This window comes from Siniperca chuatsi, linkage group LG11, assembly GCF_020085105.1.
Source record: "Siniperca chuatsi isolate FFG_IHB_CAS linkage group LG11, ASM2008510v1, whole genome shotgun sequence".
Taxonomy (NCBI): Eukaryota; Metazoa; Chordata; class Actinopteri; order Centrarchiformes; family Sinipercidae; genus Siniperca; species Siniperca chuatsi.
In genome coordinates this window covers 10,835,181-10,852,942 of record NC_058052.1, presented here as the reverse complement: position 1 = coordinate 10,852,942, position 17,762 = coordinate 10,835,181, and the positions used below count along the sequence as shown (strand labels likewise).

The 17,762-nt window shown below is 39.5% G+C and overlaps 1 protein-coding gene and 1 long non-coding RNA gene across 6 annotated transcripts in view; one reads left to right on the top strand and one right to left on the bottom strand.

The window, feature by feature from the left end:
* Nucleotides 1-17,762, bottom strand: part of macrod2 (mono-ADP ribosylhydrolase 2) — a 390,748-nt gene that overhangs the window by 161,047 nt on the left and 211,939 nt on the right. The window lies entirely within an intron of this gene.
* LOC122883999 lies at nucleotides 13,283-17,544 on the top strand. The gene is made up of 3 exons (XR_006379774.1): nucleotides 13,283-13,707; nucleotides 15,160-15,294; nucleotides 17,238-17,544. It is a non-coding gene; the product is annotated as an uncharacterized LOC122883999 (long non-coding RNA).

Genomic DNA, 17,762 nt, shown 5'->3' with positions numbered 1-17,762 from the left:
CTGGTTCCATTTGGTCAACCAGCAGGAGAAGAAGTAGCATTACAGCCTCTAACATAGCAGAACAACTGCATAACAGGACTTAACTCAGCTCTGCTAGATAATACAGAAGTCTGCTGCTGCTGTTTCAACTTATTGTACAGTGGAAAGGCTGACTTCTTAACACTATTCATCTGATAAGTCCAATGCAATTGCTATCTTAATTGGATATCAAGCGCTTGATAGATCATCCATTTAATAAATGCGAGGGATGTTGATAAGAGATGGACTAATTGTCATGCCTGGCACTAAAATAGTGAAGTTGAGAATAATGGACATGTGGAGACATTCTCTGTCAAAATGACTTCACATAACTCGCAAGTGTATTATTAATGTGATTCAAAAAATCTGAAATGTGGTGGAGGAAAAATCACATAAAAAAAAAAGAAATTATTTTTTTTCACTTTCAAAGTGTTGGGACCATGGGACTGACACTTGCCTTAATCCTGACAACCAAAAGGAAAAACAGCACATGTGCTACCAGTTGGTTGGGCTAAATCTATTCTTTCTAATGACCATGCAGGCAGCAGCTCAAGAGATGCAAGCCCTGTCCATTCCTGGGAGAGATAGTGAAACGCCAGAGGTAATTAACAGCAGCTGAGGTGCTGAAGGTCTGCATGACATCTAGCACCAGATAGAATGTTCCTCTCCTCTGTCTTTTGTTAATTAGTAGAATTAAACTAATCCTAGCCTCATCCTTTCTTGTCCACCAGGGTAAAGCAGAGCGGACTAAAATGAGGAACTGTAACAATACCAATTTGCCACAGATCTGAACACTGCAGCATTTCCTGAATATATGTGCTTGCGCTTGTCTCCTTTTTTGTGGCTGATGCTTTGATAGTGTCCTCTGTGTAAGCCTGAGTGCTGCAGGGTAGAGGTTTGGAGTGAAATGAAAGAGATCATAGGGAGCTGGGGCTTGCTACATAGGTGTGTCTGTATCAACACTGGTGTTGTTATACCCCTGCCTGTGGCACGATGCTGTAGACTGCTATGTGATTTATTAGCCTGCACAGATAGTAGCAAGAGAGCATGGGAATAACAGATGCCACTAATGTAGACTATAGCTGTCTAATAATAGCCTTCAAAAGGCTTTCTGCAACACTAACAAACCAGCAGTATGTTTATTAAATCTGTATATCTAAAGTAATTACTCAGATAATGGAGACATCAGTGCTTTTGCATCATTAGGAAACTGGATGCGGCATGCAAAATGCTGAAAATCATTTAGTTTGTAAGAACATATCTCTCATGATGACACTCCTGTGCCACACACACTTAAATGTGAATATGTGAAATTTAAATCTTACTTCAACCTGGCAGTTATGCCAACATGATCGATCAATTCAGTCATGAATTGGATAATCTAGAGATTCTATTGGGACTATGGGAAAACAAAAACACAAATCTGTGTGTGAATTTATGCTAGGTGTCAAGTATAGAAGTATGCAGCCTGTCTGCAGCCCCATCAGTGCCTTCAGAACCTTCCAATGTATGCAGGACCCATGACCCTTTACTCCCTGACTAGTTAAATTATTTACAGGTGCTCTCCTCCTGACAAACCTCTTACTGTCCTCACCTCCTGACACAGAGGCACTCAGCCACTCAGCTGAATATAAACCACCACCATGCGAGTGCTAGATGGTCAGACAGAATTCAAGCTGGACAGTGTGTTAAAACAAGTGTGTAGCACTCACATTTATATCACTTGATTTAGAAAAAGTAAATAATCGGTTCTATTCAAATAAGCACAATTTTTTGATCAGTTACCAAATCCTAAATGAAAACACGCACTACAGCTGGTACAAATCCATATTTCTTACATTGGCAGATGAGAGGCAAGAGTGGCTTTGTGATGAAAAGTGAACTTGTGCTGACCACAAAGAGAGTGAACTTGCACTCTCTCACAAAGAGAAAGGATGGATGAAAAAATAGGGGAAAATCACTCCCTTATCTTTTCCCAACCTCTGTGTTTTATGCTTTGAATCCGACTTCAAAGCAACGTGGGTCTGAAAGTCACCCTGTTGTGTGGGTGGGAAGCTTTTACTTTCTTTGTTGGTAACACTGCAGTACACTGCACACCTGTTAGAACAAGACAAAAATGCTAATCAGTCAGAGTATTTTGGTTCTTGGTGTCTAATTTAACAAACTGGCAGGGGCACAAACATCTGTAAATACAGATAAACATTGTAGGCGTGAATGGTATGGATGATATCACATGCCCTGGATGTTGACAACAGCATGTATGTAAAGCATAATGTAATTGTCGAGGTGTCATTGTTCTTGTCATGCATTGTACTTGCAGTGTTGCAGTACTTTTAAAGCACTGCTTTTCTTTTATTACATCTGAAATATAATCAATCCCTATTTGACATAAAAGTCATAGATGATCTGTGACTGATCCAGCCACTATGATTAGCCAAACAAGACTTGTTCTTCCAAAAAGCAAATAAAAAAACAGCTACTTTATCAACCAAAACTCTTCTGACAACTGGCACTTTTACAGACGTGCATGAGTTTGGGTGTTTCATGTCACTGTCAAACCACAATGTTTTCTTTATTGATTTTGCTGTCTGATCTCATCACAGCCAGAGAGGCAGGGAGGCAGGGCGGACACAGTAGAAAGAAAACATCAGAAAACATAATGTAATACTGGAAGTGTTGAGGCTCAACAGAAGCAATTCTGTTAGTGTCTAGAGTAGGGTGATCTTTATGAAGCTCTCTTATCCTTGTCAGGTCTGTCAGTATGTTAATGAAGGAGCTGCAGCAGTAGGAGGCAGCGTTGGCTGACATCTGGCTGGGATGGAGCTTCCCTTGGGGACTCACATCCCTCTACCAGGACATGTGGTGGAGGAATGGGAGGGGGGCCTGTTTGTGAGCTCCAGTGGGTGCCAGAAAGATCACAGTGACCTGCTCCAGGAGCGCGTGTCCCACTGACAGAACTCCTGAAGCCAAAATAGACTCTTCAATCAGCATCTGCAGCGGGCTGCAGGCGATGTCATTACTATCACCAGTCTTGTATTTTTCTCAAAAGAAAACCACATCAAAAGTGCATCTTGTATGTGCCTCGCAGGAAGCACAGGAGTACTCTGATGAAACATACCTCTATTAGGCAGACTCTGACTGGAGACTGCTACAGATACTGACCTTCAGAAGATATAAAGGTTTTCTACATGATCTTTCCTGATTAAAGAAAAAAACAAGATTTTTGCTAAACAAACGCATCTGTAGAATGAGAAATATAGCAATGGCAGTAGATTATAAACAAAAATGTGTATATTTTTGTGAAAAGTTCGGCAGAAATTAAATAGCTTCACAAAACATAGTAACATGTATTCAGTACCGTGCTAATCTTTTAAACTACTACACAGTATAGTGAACACTGTTTTACATCAGTGGCTAAAAAATGGCTAAGTTACTAATGTCTGTGGAGCAGGGTGGTTTAGCTGTCCCAAATATTAGACATTATCAGCTGGCTGTACAGCTTCGTTACATAGCTGAGTGGATTAATAATGACCCAGAATCGGCATGGCCAGATCTGGAATCATATAATGCAGGTAACACACTTCCAGCTCTTCTATTTGCTAAACTTAAGGAAAATTAATAGTGTTATGGATAATAATATTATAAATAGAAGAAGTCTGCTAGCCTGGCAGGCAATAAGAAAGTTAGAGGGTTGTTCAAAAACACTGTCTTCCCTGGCCCCAATACAATGTAACATTGATTTTGCTCCAGCCTGTTCAGATGGAGGATTTAAGATTTGGAAAGATAGGGGATCTTAACCCTGGGGCATTTATTTGATAAAGGAGTGATGCTTACATTCGAACAAATTCAGCAGACAAATGGTCTCCCCAGAAGTCACTTTCTCAGATTTTTACAAATTCGTAGCTTTATTCTGAATCGAAGCAGTTACTTCTTTGACTGTCAGACCTCACAGGTAGAACGTTTACTCCTCAGCAGAGGCAAGAAATCAGCTCTTGGTCAGGGGTATGCTGAACTTAACCTTGCCAGTAACATGACTTCAGAATATTTATGACAAGTATGGAATAATGACTTTAATTTTACAATAGATGAAACAATGTGGGTAGAAATATGGCAATGTGCAAAGGGAATATCCATATGTAATAGAACCCGACAAATGGTCCAACCAGAGAGACTCAATTTAGAATATTGCATCGTCTACAGATCACCCCCCTCCAGCTTAGACACAGGGTGAATCCTAGTTTGACAGAAATGTGCACAAAATGCCAAGTGGAGGTGGGAAGTAATAGGCATTCTATCTGGTCATGTATCCATATTGAGGAATACTGGGGTAAAATTGTTAACGTAAATTTTTAATGTCCACTTTGATTCTGAACCTCAGGTTTTGCTGCTCGGTTTACCCAGTCCTCATATTAAAGGCTCTCATCAAAGAAGGCTGCTCAGTATTCTTCCATTTGCTGCACGATAAAATATACTGCTCAGATGGATTGATAATATACCACCTACAATTGGGGGATGGCAAAAACTGATATTTGAGCTAATACCAATGGAATATGTAACACACAGATTTAAATATAAAACTGGTGTTTTTTTAATACTTGGACACCCTTCTTTAAGTATGCTGGTAAAAGACTTACAAATATTGTATAAAAGGGAATGATAGATTGCAGTATTAAAAATTGGCAAAATGACATTTTTGGATCATAAAGTGGGATGTTTATCCATTTGTCCAGATGTTTAATTGTTGCATCACTGTTGACCTGTAATGGACTGAGCATTTCCTTATACATGCATAGATGCTATGATATTTTCCTGTTTATACTTCACAACATGTCTTTACGTGATGGTGTGCAGTCATCCCTTCGAATGTGTTGTGTGCTATATGTATCAGGTGTCAAGGATCTAAGTCAGAGGTTTAGTTCTTGTGGCCATTGTGTATTATTGTTGCATTTGTCTGTGTTTGTGTTGCAAAGCATAATAAAAATATTGTCTGGTTTATTGTCTTAACCATGGCTCATTTTTATCCCAATCACTATTAAATGCAAAAATCAACAACAACAACAAAAAAAAAAAAAACATCTTAACAAGCCACTTTTTCCAAGATTCTCCCATTAAACAAAATTTTCCTCAAGATAAGAGAAAAATTTGTCAGCATGTATCCTGAAGCAAATCAGGATAAGGCACGTTGCTGCACTCACGTCAAGAAAATGGCATTTCATTCTGCAGAATTCTCAAAACAGCTTGATTTGTAAAATATATTTTTGGAAGTCAAAAGTAGTCTAAGTGTAAATGCCTGGTTAAAAAAAGAGATTTTTTTTTGCAGTGTTACAGGAAAACGTCCACAATGACTGTATCCTCTGGTATTCAGCACTGCGCAAATGTTACCATTTAGTCTGTCTGAGCAAGTGCTTTTTAAGCTTGCTTTGAAAAGTAGTGCATTACTATTCTCAGACTATTTTCAAAGCACAGCTTTAACGTGAATGAACAATAAGGGGAGCCTCAGGACAGTTTAGTGATTTGAATATTAAAATGGAACTTTATATCTGGACCACAGGGCTCAATTAGTTCGCACAGGTTTTTGAGAAGACTTAAAATAATTGAAAGCTTTTGATCTGAACTGCAAAGGACAGGACTGAAGAACTAATGAATGACAGCATGTATGTAACATTGTAAGCAAGATTTCTTGCATTGAGTAAAATATTCGAAATACAGTAGTGTAGAAAAAGAAAATTAAGTTTTTCTTCACTACCATATATTCTTCCCTGCACGGTAGCTCCTTTTTCATGTGGATGTGAGCTTCTTTTCCACCTTACTGCAACTCTATCAAGAAATATGATTAATATGTTGGGCCAGAACCCGGGTCCATGGCACAGGCAGATAATTGAGTTCTAATCTTCACACTGTGGTGATATCATTAACTAACTCACCCCTACAGCTCCATAAAGAGGCAGAAACCAATTGACAGTTTGGTGGGCATAGGTGCAAAAGCCACATTAAAATGAGACCTGGGAAAAGCAGGCTTTCATATGGCTATTGCCTGAATCGATAAAGGCTATTAGGTCCAAGTCCCTAAGGCACATCTGACAGAACTCAGGCCCAGGAAAGACTAAAGAGGCTGAAAAAATGTCCAGGTAATTCATTCAGAGTCAGCACTGGATAAATAATAGACATGTTAATCATTGTAGTGCAACAATTCTATAGCAACAGTGTCTGTTTCACTTCACTTGTAAATGTGTGCATGGTATCACAAAATTGTAATATTTATTTTGCAATTTAATTTTAACAAAGAGAGAGAAAATTATGTTATGGTATATACACAATATTTGATTTTAGAAAGCCTATCTCCCTGTATATGTTTATAGTAAGACCTCAATAGCTTTACTTTTTTATTTTCCATCACTTTATTTTAGATACACGATGGTGTGCAGTAGAACTGTACCACTACTCATCTGCTATACTATTTATAAATCCTGTCAATAATGTATTCTGATCACAGGTGTTCCTATAATCAGCTGTCTCATCTGCATCTCACCCCTACGCTGTCTCACCATCACAAGGTGATTTGTTTCGCAGTGGTTTGAGATTGACAACTTCCTAATGTTGACAGCTAATGCAAACAGCATTGGCAGGCTGTGAAACCAAGCAGCCAGCACTGAAATATCTTCAATGACAATCCCTAAACCTATCTACTTCAGGGTCTTTATTCATCCATTTTTCTACTGTAAAGCAGAGAAAAGACAGATAGTCAAGATAAACACAATACATGAATAGACATACATGATGTAATGGTTTTACAGCACCCCAGCTAATTTTACACAACTTGCAAGTTCATGAAACAATTTTAGATGTCTTTTATTTCAAAGATTACAAATCTAATCTGCAATCGCAGTCAGTCCTCAAGCAACTCATTGTGCCTTAGGCTACTCAAAGAATACTTAAGATGAAACAGTACATTAAAGCCTAACGTGAACACACACGTACATGCACACACACAACGCGGAAGTCAACATCAAAAAAATATAATATAATATTACAAAACACGTTTTAAATTCAGCTAAAAGACTTTACCTTGGTTCAAACAGATTAAGCTTGACACATGGTGCTCATAAACATTCATCTGTTATGTCTGCTCTAAATGGGGCCAGGTGTTCACTTGTGCAACTTGTCAAACTACCTTTTAAACAGAACAGGAACTTCAATTAAGTGTCCAACACCACTTAATGAAGTGCTGATTGTGAGAACAGAACAGTGTCCAGAAACATAATGAAGTCATTAATGCTAATTTATACAAAGTCTAACATTTGAGCCCTTTGTTTATTTGTGAGAAGCCAGAAAACATCCTATGGGTTCATTATGATCTGGAGAGCTTCCGCTATTTGAGCGTTGGACATGGGGGTCAGCACAGGCATGCAATCAGCCAAGTGCCTCATCTAGCGAATACAGAGCCATTCCTGTTCTATGCTAATGTCATCTCGGTGGGCAGAAATGAGAAAGTAGTGATGCAAGATAATTACCAGGGCACACCAGAGACAGGTGGTGCCCTAAGTGTGGTGATTTAGCATTTTGAATTCCTCTTCTCATTAGGCCTGCACTATTCCTCAGTCAGGAAGTAAACTTTGTGGCACTTGGCACTAAATCTTCACACAGAGCCTCTGAGGAATGGCAGATCCCAAATGCCTTCAGAACCTGCTAATGGTCATGGATACTATAAAGAGTCACAAACAAACCTGGTGTTTACCTGCAGTCAAGGTCAGTTTGCAGGTTATCAGTGGTTCTGGATGGCAGACTTATTTCTCAGGGCTATCCCTGTACACAGTTTCAAAAGGTCAGTCATTAACCATGCCATAAGAACAGAACACAGCTTAAGTGCCCCTTCTTCACTGTTGGGTAAAGACCTATTTATGTCACTTCGAGTGGTGAAGCTCCTTAAAAGCTAAAGCACACAATGGAAGCAATGCTATTAAACTGGCTTCTTAAGGGGTTAATTTTGTACTGCCCAGATTGAACCAGGTCGACATGATGCAACATCATGATTCATGACCCCTGCTGATGCTTAGTCGAACCACTAATCGTCTGCTTATCACCTGAACAACGTGGATCAATGGGTGGCCGTTGCACCAAGGCAGAAACACTTGCTTTGGGTTTGGGTTGAAGTTTCTCTAATGACTGACTATTAGCCACCTGACTTATACCGTTGAGTTATACCTGTTTAGCTCAATAGGAACTGTCTGGAGTTGCAGACAAAATGGTCTGTCATGGGGCAGAGAGCGCTTTGGTTCCTACCTTGAAACAAATGGATTTCACACTCCACCTGCAGGGATGCTGGGGAAAGGTGTGAATGGGCACTTAAGAACAGCCACAGGACAGGTCTTAACAAACTATGGCGCGAGCCAATTAGACGTGGATCAGCAGGGACGCTTACACTCTCTCCTCTGCACCAGAAAAGCAATATTGACACCACATGGCATTCCATTTTGTAGGCTATATTCAAATACTATTCTTGTACCATCAATGAATATTATGCACCTGCAGAGCCAGAAAAAGAAAGTGACGCTCTGAGCTTTTAACGATGGACAGGAAAGTGGCAGCGGCTAAACTAAGCTGAGGTGAAAAGAGGGAAAATATTTTCTCACCATTATACATAACCAGCAGTGGCCATTTGTTTCAGGTGACAAGCGAGTTCTTTTGTGAGGACGCAATACTCAGAGCCTATATTAAGACTCTAGTGCTCAGATAGGCAGGACAGCTTCTCTAAACACTTTAATCATAATAATGCTTCCACGCCTGCCATCCTCCAAATCCCGCCTTGCCCCCTTCTTGGTGACAGTGGAAACTTGAACTCTTTCCAGTTTGCAGTGGGAATTAGATGAAATGACATTAAAAACTGGAAGTGACTCAACATTTTCTGACATGCCTCATTTTGCCCATCAAATGACATTAAAGATAATTGATTGTGGAAATCAGAAAGGCATAACTATGTAAGAGAAGGAAAGGAATGGAAAGTGAAGAGTGAAGGGGTAGGCAGGAGAAAATTCTGTTGTCACATGGCAATGGAATGGATGAATTTAAGCTGTCAAGAAATGGAGGTATTGTCAGCTAAGATGGTTAAAAGCTAGGGACTCTCGAAATCCTGACGCTAAGATGCAGTCAAGCTGCCCGGAGGAATAAGAGTGACAGTGATGTGAAACAAAGAATTCTCGCCTGGTCTTGCCTGCTAACTAGTACAAACCCACCGAAGAGGAAAATAAGTGCTTAATTCAATCATAGGGGTATTAGAATAATTGCTGAACATCAGAATTTAGGCATTTACACAACTGGATATTGCCATTTTAATTTTTGAAAATAAAAGCTTTGTCAAAAGAAGAAAAATCCTACACATCCAGCCCACATATGCCGCATAGGTAATATCTAAACCCTGACAGGGTTGGTGAAATGCCCTGTAAAACTTTATTATATACCATATGAATAGACCTTGCCTCTTGGCAACACAAGATTAACATACGAATTACTCATGTTGCTGTGTCTGTTTTATTACTACGGTATTCTATATGAAACCATCTCCAGCCTAGTCTTTATTATCACCGGACTAAATAAATCAGACATGAAGAAATAATAATTTTTTTGTTTACTGCTATCTTAAATCTACGGTAGACAAAGGCAAAAGCATTGAAATCACACTCCTTTTTCTCACAGATAAACAAAAAATGTTTTGTTGTGTTTTGTATTTTCTAGGATTTGGTTAAGCCATATTGGGGGAATATAACTTCATATCCTCCTTGGGACAAAAAACATTGCAGTTTGAGATTTCTATGATGTGATTAACCTCATTTTGAGTTATTGTGTCGTAAAATATGTAATCTTTAAGATTTTCAGATATAGACACAAACATACACATACAGTTTACTTGATGAGTAGATCTGTCTTTTGTAGATAGTTTAAATTTGTCAACAAGTAAAGACTGGCCATGGTTTCATTCTAAAACACTTATGTCAATACAATATATACATTGATTGTTTAAAGAATAGCAACCTGAAAACTTGCTCAAGACAATATAAACTACCATTATTCCATCCCGTGATAGGCAGATTTCTCAGTATTGTGTCAGTTTTCCAATATACGTAGCAACATTGCCTGACTACTTTAACGCTGTAAAGATACCTCACTCCCTTATTATTATGTCGGTGTCAGAAACAAGCAACCATCATTATAACCACAAATACGACCAGAAGCTGAAGTCACAGAACTGTATGTTATTTAGCAGAATATTGGACATTGTTCATGCCTGTGTTTGCTAGGCTGATGCTGTTGAATGAATAAAATGCTGTTTGGCTGGTAAATGCAATGCAATGGTATATGCTGCCGCTGTTGGTTAGTAACAACACGTGTTCACTAAGTTTCACATGCAATGGAATAATTTTGCCAATTTTTTTTCTAATGTTTAAATTAATTCTGGACTACTGTATGTAGAGAATGGTGAATGCTTTTTGATGCAGCTCTTGTCTTATATTATAATCACCGTCTTCTATTCAGATTCAGTTTTGCTTGATGAAGAGCATGCATCGTGAGTGAGACTGCAGGCGCCATGTTGACCTGTATACAGTATCCATGGCTCTGTTCTGTAGACAGACTTCAGAGACAACTGGGTTGACACTCCAGGGCCTTCCCACTATCACTGTGCTGCTACACAGAGATGCGTGTATGTCTGTGTTATGGGGGGTAAAAGGTTGATACTGCTGGCCACAAATCCCCTCCTCTCATCATTAGGCCTCGCTGCCTTCTTCCCCTCCGGGCCCCAGGTTCCTGACCAGACTCCTTTGTGGCAAAATCAAATCTAAGGGACAGCCTGGGTATCGCTTCAGGCTACAGAAAACAGGGTCACTGGAAGAGACAAACGACAATACAGCTGTATACCTGACACATAGCCGGCTGAGCAGTAGAAGCTACACAAACTTCCCTCAAACAAAAGTGTGATTTGCACTAAATGAAGCACAACTCACTCAAGATGCTGTACATACAGCATATCAAATCACCTCTCTAAGAGCTGGAAGCATCACAGAGTGACGAGTACATATGGCAACGATTCAGCCAGAAGGAAAGTCTTCTTTCAGGGCAAATTGAGTTTGCTTGTTGTCCTGAATTAGGAAGTTAAGAAATAACTGTGCTGTTCTGTGCAGATGTGACGAGTCCTCTGTTGTTTCTTTCTTCTGGTAATTGCACAGCTTGAGTTCTCTTGCCCTCCCCCTCTCCAGGAATATTACTGAATACACACTCAATCCCCTCTCTGCCCATGTATCTTGTTGTAAAGTGTTACGTCCAATTGCAAATGGAATTACCCAACGCTTTCATTGTGTGCACAGCTTTTCTTTTTTCCACATGCCTAAACCATATGCTGGTCCAACAGTGAGCTTTAGAGAGTGTACCCCTTGGTCCAATGAAGTCCTTGGCCCAGGGGGCACTTAAGTATATTTACATTTAATCATGCCTCTGTGGAGAGAAGGCCCACATGTGAATTTCTGATAATCAAGCTTCTCTGTTAAATAAGAGGTAGACTCTACAAGTATATTAGGGACATCAAAGAAACTAGCTTAGCTGCATTGATATCTACACTTTAAAAGATCAGCATTACTGTAATTTGTTTTCTACTACTTATATTACCTTCTTCCCTTGTGTCTTACAGAATCCCTTCAGGAAAGATAGCAGAGATTCTGCAGTGCCACTCAATTGTACTCAGTTTCTTCATATTTAACATTTTGGCTCTCTGACTTCTACATAACATGAGGGAGTAAAGACTCAGGTCCCAGAAGATGTTCATCTACAGTGAAATTGTTGCCCCAGAGCAGGAATCCAAGAGGAAAATTGCAGGGGGGACACATTCAAATTATTTCTGTGCAAAACCAACTTTATACGGCTGGTGCATGACATCGCTATTGATGTGATTTAGCTCAGCCATGTCCAAATATGCTCTATGGCTATGACTCTGGAAGGACCTCTAGCAATATATTCAAGGTCCACCGTGTTTTCATTAACATGTGACTGAGGCCTCAGTGTGTGATTTTCCTTATGGAATCCAATGGTCAATAAAACAAAATGAATGACTTTAAGCCAGCACCCCTCTACTCATTACAGAGGCCGCCAAGATGGATTTGACATTTCCAATACCCTGAGTGAGTCCAGAAAAAGACCTCATTGATTCAGGTCAGAACACTGCACTGAGACAAAATATTAATTTTTCTAATAGCATTGTGTTTTTGCAAGAGCAGATGCAAGCAGGTTCAAACACAAAGCCCACATATATGAATAAGCTAAACATTTCTGTTTCAATTTATCAATATGAGGTACTGTAAGCATTATTTCTATTTTCTAGTATAAAGATTATATTGTTGATATAGACAAACCTGGAAAATTAACACATCATTCTTTGTCACTGGAGACAGGCCTAATAATACACTTCATCAGATGTCAGCTACTACAAATTATTTACAAAATGACAGCCCTCTCAAGTGGCAGTCCAAAAAGCCCCACTCGCTCTGCTGGCGCTCTGAGAGTCAATACCTACTCATGATGAACAAGATTCCTCAAGATGAACAAGACCTCATAAATCTTAAACAGATTCATTCAAAGGTTAGACTCCATATTGCATGAGTCGCTCCCTTTGCTCTGCAACACATAAAAATGTCACTGATACATAAGTGTAATAACAGTTAAAAACAGCTATTTGTATGGTTACCCTGACTGTGAGATAAAAAAAAATCTAGCTTTTCCATTAAAGACAGATCCATAAATTGACAGAGCATTAGATCATACTGCCAGTCTATCCCCCTTTCTCTGACAGCATTTAATCACCCCCATTCACCGCTATCACTTAAGAGCATTTTTGGCTTGCCCAAAGGGCGTCTGCAACTGTCACATGACCACAATGTTGCTTCAAAGGTGCTCTCTGATGTCCATCTTGATTGAGGCAGTCAGTCTCCATCAGTCACACATATGTTGTTTGTAATGATGTCTTTGTAATGCTGGTTAGGTCTGAGTGCTGTGGTCAGCAGTGTCCCACAGGGTTAGCAATAGGAGGTCGATCATTTCCTGTTCCAGCTAAACTGAGTCAGAGGTAAGTGGGATGTACAAATTAGCGCATGAATAAGAAACACGACCACAGCAGAGCTGATCAGACAATGGGCCCTTCATCTTCATTGTTTAGAAGGGTTTCAAGTGAAACTAATATTAACTGAGAACTTTTTTAACTTCCACCTGCTGTTTTCTTTCTTCCCATTTTGCCATTCTGTCATGTGTCCTATTCAGCATGAAACCACACAGATTTAAACTCACCATGTGGAGGAGGAACATAGGATTTATGTGGAAAACCACATACAGTGGTAGTACAGTTGGAGATACCTCCCACCATGGGAGGTATGGCTAAGGCTATGTAGCATGACCAAATGGCCGGACTCTGAGGTGATTGATACAGGGAAGGAGAGACTGATAAGCCCCTGGGAGAGAGCAGCTGAGGAAGACATCCTCTGTCATCAGTTACACTAGATTAGGAAGTTCCACGGCTATGTAGCAACAAAGAGCAATCTGTGGATCTCCACCCCACTGGCCCACTATACTGTCCTGAAGATCCATCTGTTCCAGCACCCTCAATAATGCCATACATCACCACCTTCCTGGCCCATCACACCGGGATCCAGCACCAGGGTAAGTGAGGAGCAAGAAAAGAACGTCTCTGGTCAAACTGCATTTTGAGCACATTTCTGGTGGGAATGACTGTTACATAAAATAAGTTCATATTCACTGACTGAAAAATATGAAAAAATATTTCCGTCACAGAAATAAGAGATTGTAGCCATTAAAAAAATGCTTATATCCAAGCTTGTACTATATCTCCTTCCACATCCTTTCACAACAATTTCCAGTGACTGGGTGTACTGATACACCTGTGCAGTAACAATTGCAACATAGTAAACTATCAACGTACCTAGATGTATCTACAGTATAAATTGATGACCATTTCTCCTATATAGTATAGTTATGCACAGGATTATTCCAATAATTTTACAAAAGAATTCAACATATATGATGCTGCAAATGAAAAAAAAATGCAAACAAGTAACCAATTTACATTTGCATAAGAAAGTTAAATGTTTCCTAAAAATATTCCCATAAACCTTTTTATCAGAATGACAATTTTGTACCATGACCTAAACATGCACAAAAGAATGCAAATACTGTATGCAAGTCTACAAGTGCAGTACAAATGCCAGAGGAACAAAAAACAACATAAATATGATTTTACAGACATAACTAATGTTATTGAGATTCATTACATTTTTTGAAAATTATATTCATGCCATTTTGCCTTGGCTAGCTGACAGTGGTGAGAGACAGGAAATATGGAGAAAGAGAGAGTGGGATGACATATGCCAAAGGTTTGTGGCCTGATTCAAACTCTCCACCTCACAGTTACATGGAATGCACCTCAGACCGTGATGCAAGCAGTATGTCCCGGATTCATCCCATCTGACAGATGGAGTAAACCATCCTCTCTGAAAAACACACATATTGCAACTGGCATCGCTCCATAATGAGGGTATTTCCAACCATGTACACCATGTGCATACTTGGTGTGGAATTATATCAGCCAAAGTAACACTGGAAAACAGCTCCATACTCCAGTAATTGTTCTTTTTCTAACAAACTCCCCACCAAATCCCAGTGTGAAAAATGTTAGGAGTTGTTTGCTGTTTGCTTACCTACTGTGAGTCAGCAACAATAAAACAAACATACAGTACCTATCAAATTATCTACCATGAGCTGCCATAAAAGCAATATAAAATCACGGCTTATTAGTGTAATAAATTGCAATGATTTGTACTGAATGCAACAATTAAGCAGATACACAATGTAGTTTTAGATACTTTACTGCTCATTTTCATTTACAATCACAATTAAGGCCATAGATATGGAAAAATTTAACCAGCTTGCTGCTAAATTGACTCCTTTATGAATACAATTTAGATTTCAAGTATTGCAAACTCGTTCTTTATGAACCACTCTAAACTCAACAACTGCAACAACTGAAAGAGAGGCTTACTCTACCTGCTGGTCATAGCTAGGAAGACTGAAAAATCTCTCTCTGGATGTTTACAGTGTTTGTGCAGAGTGAAAGGACGGCCTGTGGGAGGTTAAAAGAAGCGGCATCCTGAGGCTGATGTAATAAGGCTGTAATGATGCTTGCTTTGATGACAGAACAATATTCCTACTGGCAATGTATGCATTATACCGGTGAGTCAGTGTGAACAGAACACTTGTACACAAGCCTACGTTGTATTATTTGACAAAAAAAAGAGAATGTGTTTTTGTCAATTATGGATTCTCAGAGGGTTATATCCTTAAACCAAAAACCCTGAACTTAGTTCTGTGAGGCAGACTTGGCAAAGTATTGATTGGTTCACCTTGGTAATGTTTCAAATGTAATTGTGACAAAAAGAAAAAAAGGAAAAAAACACAGGATGTGGGTATTTCGGTTCAAAGCCCCATGGGTCTGTGCTATGTTTATAACATAAGAGGAGACAACCCTGTTTAGCCTGCCAAGACTGTGAATTAGCTGTCCACTATATTTCTGTGTAGACATTTGATAGCAGCAGAAGCTGAATATTGTTTAGGAGCTTATAACGAGCCAGTCACAACAAAGAAGAGATGTGGGTTCCAAAGGCTTATCCCATTTAGAACACATGAGGATACATTATTCATTGATACTAACACTTTTAAAATTGTATGTGCAAGACTATAACTATAGTGCTATTCATGCTTTTGAATGATTTGAACCTTTATTTGCAATTGGGAAAATTCTAAGAGCAATTTTAGCTTTTACCTGCATAATCATTTATATTTCATGAGCTACTAATTGACTCCTTCATATTATCTGTGTCTTCCGGCATGCTAATCCTTAGGAGAGATCAGTACAGATGCATAGGGGTGGGTATGCATGAATCACCACGGTCTGCTATTGATCCCTGTTTCTCATTGAAAAACAAATTAATGAACATTCGCCAAGGCGTCACACGATGCATCAGTGTGTTCCAGCAGATAAGTGTTCTCGTGGATTGACAAGAGGAAAAATAGGAGGCTGGTGGACACCAGGTCAGGACAGGATCCATAGATTTATTGATCCCATCTCTAGATAAGAGATGCGAGAACAATGATGCTCTGAACGCTTGAGCTAGGATGGCCCAAATCCTGGGAGATCGGGCAGGGAAAGCATTGGAAGAGGGGGAGTTCAGAACTGGGCTAGAAGTTAAAAAGCCAATTTGTGGACTCCTCTCCTGATGCTAGGACGTCATTAGTATTGAACACTGCTGACCGAGACTCTATGCAGCCTCTGAAGAAGGGTCTCCACCACTTGACCAGAGATATGTAAAGTTGCAGCTCTCTTCACAGTGCAAGCAGTCATTAACAAGTGTAAGGGAGACTTAAATTGATGACCTTTACAACCACAGAAATTCAACTTCCCCAAGGAATATCTAAAAATAAAAACAGAATGAAAAAATAAGCATCTTTACCTAACTATTTCAGAGCACTTGGCTCTCCCCAGCTCCAGCCCTAAAGGCCAGGAGAGTTATCCTCTGTTCCCTCTAAAGTACACTTTGTCCCAGATTCCTCGCCAGATGGGCACGCTTTTTAACTACTGAAGCTTCTTTGCAATGATTATCATGGGCACTGCAAAAATGAGTGCAAAGGAAGTGCATCCCCTCTCTGTCTTTATCTGTAAACTCAAAAGGCAGGAAAATAGAGTATCGAACATGGGGAGAAAGACTCCCATCAATAATTGATCACAGTAGTTAAAGGGTCAAGGTGGAAGATGGTGGCTACATCATGTCAAACATTATTGTATTATACTTGTTGGTATGTTAAAAGGGACCTTGACATGACTGTAATGAGAGCTTTTCAGATCCCACACATCTCGCTGTCAGCACAAGGCTATATTAATCATGATAAGCCAACTGACTTGTCAAACTGTTAAAACTGATCCCCTCATTCTGTAATCCTTGTAAAGGTCACACGACTGGTGGTCAGTAATCTTCCCACAAAAACGGACATGAGAACTATAAAAATATGATCCACAACGCTACAATAATCCATGCTATGCTCTGCACATTTGCAAAGAATCTATATCTCATTTACTGTGATGTGCCCTTTGTCTTTGTGTGTGTCTGAGTCGTCCAAAGGTCACATGGTGCAAAGCAGAGGGAACACACGGAAATCATCAATGGAGATCAATACAGTATAACCCCCCAGGGGTAAATAGGTGAAATGGTTGTCATATTCAAATAGCAGTGGACTGTAGACAGCAATTAAATCAAACAGACGGGAATTTATCCCATGAAACCTCTACAATGGTCTTTGTGAGCTGCTATTGTTCTTGTCAATGTGTCTCTGTATGCCCACTAAAAAGGATTCTTGTACATTCACTGGCATATCAAATGACTTTTACTCAGAACCATTAATTTACGCTTCAGTTTCACAATTTGTCAATTACTTTTGTCAATCAAGAATGTGAAGCTAAATAAAACAACAAATACATTTCTTCCTAAATGATTATGGAAAACAATCTATAAATAGATATGAATTAAAATCCATGTGTGAAATGAGGACTTCTGTGTGTGTGTGTGTGTGTGTGTGTGTCTGCTTTCAAAGCTCGCTGACCGCATCCTTGCAGAGCCCGCTGGTAAGGGCTCATCACTTTTCAATTA